Source organism: Mus musculus, chromosome 7, assembly GCF_000001635.26.
Source record: "Mus musculus strain C57BL/6J chromosome 7, GRCm38.p6 C57BL/6J".
NCBI classification, from domain to species: Eukaryota; Metazoa; Chordata; class Mammalia; order Rodentia; family Muridae; genus Mus; species Mus musculus.
In genome coordinates this window covers 143,462,006-143,466,969 of record NC_000073.6, presented here as the reverse complement: position 1 = coordinate 143,466,969, position 4,964 = coordinate 143,462,006, and the positions used below count along the sequence as shown (strand labels likewise).

The window sequence follows — 4,964 nt, the reverse complement described above, 5'->3', positions numbered from 1 at the left end:
TTCTCTCTCTCTTTCTCCCTCCCGCCAAGGTCTCACTATATAGACCAGGCTGGGTTTGAACACACAAACATGTGTCTATCTGCTTCCCAAGTGCTGAATTTGATGGCTTGTGCCACCACACAGGACACCTTCAGCTCTTTGCCTCTGTAACTGGCCTTTTTTTCCTTTGTCCTACTACTTACCAGCCTCTGAGGAGAAGACAGGCTCACCAGCTAATGGCGAGTTTGGCTAAGGTGTGAGTCATAGCTCTGGTTCCCCAAGTACCAAGGCTTTTAACAATTCTAACTGGCTCCATTGGGAAAAAGCATCGTCTTGAGGGCATGCAGCCTCAGAACAGCAAGACCCCTGTCAAGTCGCCTTCAGGTGTGAGCCACAGCTGTGTGGGTGTGCAGCACCAGCTTTCTACAAGCCGGGTTGGGGTCTGGTGGGTGACGCACTCCTACTGTAATGTGGTCTCTGACCACCAGGGGGCAGAATGACTCCAGCCTTGGTCTTGGGCGGCGGGCGGCCTCTCTGCTGTAGCTTGTGGTAGCCACTCTGGCCTCAGCCTTGAGCAGCCCAGATAGGGAAGGACCCCTTACCCCACCCAGCACGGGGTCCTGGGGGAGACACTGTGAAGATGGAGCTGTTCCAGGCACTGTTGTTCCAACTTCGAGCCTGGTAACTGCTCTCTTTAAAACACAACGCAGGGAGGTCTGGCTTGAAGCGGGTAGTAGGAGCTGTGTGAAGGAAGAAAGAGGAAGCGCCCCTTGCCCTGACCATTCAGGACCCAGGTGAGCATATTCTTTCAAACTCCATTTATGGCGGGATCCTGAGCAGTCACTCCACCTCTCTGGCCTTGCTTCCTTCGCAGGGATGTTTCAGGACTAAGGGGTTCAACTGCCATTCTAGAAGTCTCGTGGTCTAGGGACACAGCTCAGTTGTTACAGTGCTTGCCTAGCTTACACGTCGTCCCCAGCACTACATAAACCAGGCAGGTGATGTGTATCTGAAACCCAGCAAATAGGAGATGGAGGCAGAGGGATCAGAACTAAGAGGCCATCCTTGGCGACATATTGAGTTTGAAGCCAGCCTGGTCCGTCCACTAGAAGCCTGTCTCAAAATAAAGTTTTGGCAACTCCCTTTACTCCTGAGGCGCTCTCTTCTCTCTCTTCTCTCTCTCTCTCTCTCTCTCTCTCTCTCTCTCTCTCTCTCTCTCTGTGTGTGTGTGTGTGTGTGCGCGTGTGCGTGCAGGGTGAAGACCCTCCTTTCTGTGAGCTCTTACTATCCTCTAGTCTCTTCAGCAGGTCCTGGGCTCCCCTGACACTGTAGCTATTGGAAGCTAGGCCAAAGGTAGGTGGCTTGGAGGGACCTAGAGATCCTGTGAGTGCACCTCGTGGGCAGGAGGTTCTGATTGTGTGTCCTGCTAGCACCAACAAGAAAGGGGAATGGGGGAAGAGAATGCAGGAGTACAAAGATCTACGTTTTTATTTCCTTGGCGAAGTGGGCCGCTGGACCCGGGGAGCAGGCGTTGAACACGGTCTGTGGAAAGAGGGAAGAAGGCTGGGAGCTTGGGGCTGGCCCAGTGTTTGAATTCGGTTCGCACCAGCCCTTTAGACTCCCTCATGCCCGAGACGGCCATCAGGATCCGGGGATGCCCAGTGGTCTTGGACTTCTAGAACACTGGGTCCTGGGCTCAGTCAAGTCATGCAACTGGGCGCGGGCTCCCCGCCTCCAAACCGCGGCGGCGGCGGCGAGGCGGCCGCCGCACGTGTCTGGGGGCGGCTCCTGCCTGCGGCTGTTCCTTGTTCGTAGTCTCCCTCTGCAGGGCCTGCCCTGCCCCTCCCACCCATTCCTGGGGAGTGAGGACCCCCAGCCCGGACCCCGAGTACAAGGCAGGCCCTGTAATCGGAGCCTGGGCCGCATGTGGCCGCGTCACCGGAGAGAGGCCGGCACCTGCGGAGGACGTGTCTGGCAGCGGCCCCAAGAACAGCCCGTCCTGGGGGCGGGGCGAGCCGAGCGCGGGAACTGGTGCGGGAGGGCGTTCGCCCTGCGCCCGCCTGGGGCCCCGCCAAGTGCGCGCAGGGAGCTGCTTACTGCTGGGGCGGCGGGGTTCTTCTGTAACCGCACACACCCCTCGGAGCCTCCAGTCCAACCAACAGGGCAGGAGTTGGAGACTTGGGGGACTACGGGGGGGGGGACATTCCAGGGGCTCCCGCCATCGCAAACAGAGTCAAACTCCATCCAGGGCTTGGTCCAAGTGTTAGTTAAGAGACCAGTGACTCTGACTGCTGAGTGATCTCAGGCAGGGTGCTGAATCTCTCTGAGCCTTTGTCTTTGCCCTGTTCTCTCTCTCCAGGGTGTTAGATTAAAGCAGGATCAAATCAGATGCTGGTCAGAGCCCACAGTAGGCACAAGATGGAGACACTTTTGGATTTCTTGAAGGTGCATCATTATCAGGAAGGCAGCTGGACCCCTGTCACCCATATGAAGAGACCCCAGAAGGGCTGTGGGAGGACTGTTCTCTGTCCATGACCCTCCAGGAGTCTCCAGAGGCAAGAAAGTGTGTCACCCAGCCCTTCGGCCTTCTCCCTCTAGTCCTGACCCTGGGACTGCATTCTCCACCTTCCTTGATGGATGGGTGACATGTGGCTCAGGGTTTCATGGAAAATTCTTCAAGGCCTTAATTTATCTGATATGACAGCTCAGGGTCTTAGAATCTGAGAAGGCAGCTTTAAGAGCCAGAGGGGAGACAAGTCTCAACTCTACACTTGGTTACTCCGGGAAGGCCCCAGAACCTGGGGCTCTGGGTCAGGGGTGGGGATGACCAGGAGAGCCATCCACGCAGGCAAGAAAGGGAGGCATGAGGCAGCCAAGAAACTGGTGATGTTCAAGTCGGCCACCAGGGGGCAGCATGAAGCCAAGGACAGGCCTCCTAGACTCGGACTCTGTTCTGGCCAGGGGCTGGAAGACCCTGAACACCCGGCTTCCTTGGGGGTGCTTGGAGTCCCCGTAGCTGACCAGCTATGCGGGTTGTTGTGAGTGCGATCCGGGGACGTTCTGGGAAACTAAACTGACTTAGCTGCTCCAGGCTCCTCTAAGAATGAAAAGGCAGGAGGGCTGGGGCCAATAGGCTTCCTGTGTTACGATTCACTAATCAAATCTCGGAGTTGGTTCGAAGAGCTGGAGGGTGTAGGTTAAGCTGGCCTTAATCGCCTAGGAGCCACAGCAAGGTTTTAATATAGGCAGCCCGTTTCCTCCTCGCAACAGACTGCTGAAGTGTCCGCCTGCCTACTGTTGTGTTTTAGCTTCAGTCAGTAACTGCGCCGTGGATTTTAGCGATTTAGGACACAAAATTTATTTATCTATCTATCTATTCATTCATTCGTTTGTTTTCGGCCCTGGGGATGGAACCCAGAGCCAGCGTTCATACTTGAGAAGTATCTCAAGTGCCATACCACTGAGTCACCTCCAGCTTTCAAATTTTATCTCGTAGTCCAATCACTGGCAGCGTGGCTGTGCCCGAGTCTTGCCACAGCCCTCATTCTGTTCCTCATTCGGCCAGTCAGGTGGGCACATAGAAAAAGAGCTCCTATGGCTGTAATGTAATTGGGTGCACACAGAAATATCGCCAACAATTGGTGGCAGAAATGGTCTTTGGATGTGTGGTCTTTCTGGGAGCTCTGGGAGAGGCAAGAGGTGAAGTACCCATTCTGCCCAAGGGTATGGGGGAAGATTTCGGGAGAGACTCATTTGCTAACCAGGTCCAAGGTCGAGGTCCCACGGCTTATACCCCTTCACACCACACAAGAAAGAAGTCAGGAAACTTGCGTCTGATGAGCCAGGGCACCAGACCAGCGCTCCATCCCCCAACTCTCCGCAGCAACACAGTTAAAAAAAATGTTCTTGTTTCCTTTGGATGTATTTTTAATGTCAAAAATAGAAGACGATTCTTGTAGCCAGACAAATGTTTACTTACCTACAGGTCCCTTGGGTTGGAGGGCTAGATGGGGAACTTAACCCTGCTTCTGGAAGCAGTGTGCTTACCAGGTCTGTTGATGCTAGCTAGCATTGATGGAACTTCACCGTTACAGACTTGTGGAGGGCTCACTTTAACCTGTGTGGAGACGGACAAACAAGCAGATGAAACGGGAATATGAAAGGAGAAAGCAAGTGATGCAAGCATCCTGGGGTAGGGATGCCCAGTGAGGCAGCCTGCAGCACAGATGATCTATCTGGCTGTCTAGACTGCTTCTCCCAACAAATAGGGCCCAGTAGCTCCACACCCCAGGGAGCACGTTCAGTCAGTCCTCTCAGCAGCTTTGGCCTAGGTTGTGGGCAGGGTGGACCTTCTCTAGCCTCGACAGCTGCAGCCTGGATATTTGGACTGTTGGGGAGACCCTGGAGGCCAGGTGGTCACAAATAAGTGTGGAGTGTGGTCCTGTGACCAGGGTCTCTGAAGAGGCCCATGTGGCTTTGACACAGGGACAGAACAAAGCCCTGCCTCCTTCCTGCCCTGGGCTAGTGGATTTTAGCTTTTAGTGAATGAGGGGTTCATGAGGCCCCTTGAAAGCCCTCATTAGTTTTATTTTACTCAAGAAAATTACTGTGACATACCAATGCCCTGAGAGATTTGTAATATGGTGTACCGAGAAAAAGAAATCCTTACAGGTCACAGGCTCTGGTCTCTCCACCAGAGCAGCTTCCAAACCCCGTCTCTCACCTGTTCCAGGACAGTCTGGCCCCTGGCTTCAGGGTTTGACTTGACTCCCGGGTTGGCCCAACTTACCTAACCCTGTAAATAGGGTTCTGTCTCAAAAGTCTCACAGGCATCTCTGCTGGGAGCTGAGAGCTTGGGGCTCTGCAGGGCCTTTCAAGTATGTCCGGAAGTCCTGGTTCCCCAGGGCGGGGGGAGGGGGCCAGCTCCTGGCACATGCCTGAGTCACCTTCTCGACTCCCTGCCCTAAATAATGAACTCCTTTTGG

General features: G+C 54.5%; 1 long non-coding RNA gene across 3 annotated transcripts; it reads left to right on the top strand.

The window, feature by feature from the left end:
• Nucleotides 1-471: 471 nt before the first annotated feature.
• On the top strand, nucleotides 472-3,635 carry Gm33663. 3 transcript variants are annotated; one of them, XR_378640.3, is made up of 3 exons: nucleotides 472-773; nucleotides 1,287-1,332; nucleotides 2,339-3,635. It is a non-coding gene; the product is annotated as a predicted gene, 33663 (long non-coding RNA). The 3 variants fall into 3 exon arrangements; XR_378639.3 differs by having other exon boundaries at nucleotides 1,284-1,332; XR_378638.3 differs by lacking the exon at nucleotides 1,287-1,332 and having other exon boundaries at nucleotides 473-773.
• The last annotated feature ends 1,329 nt before the right edge of the window (nucleotides 3,636-4,964 follow it).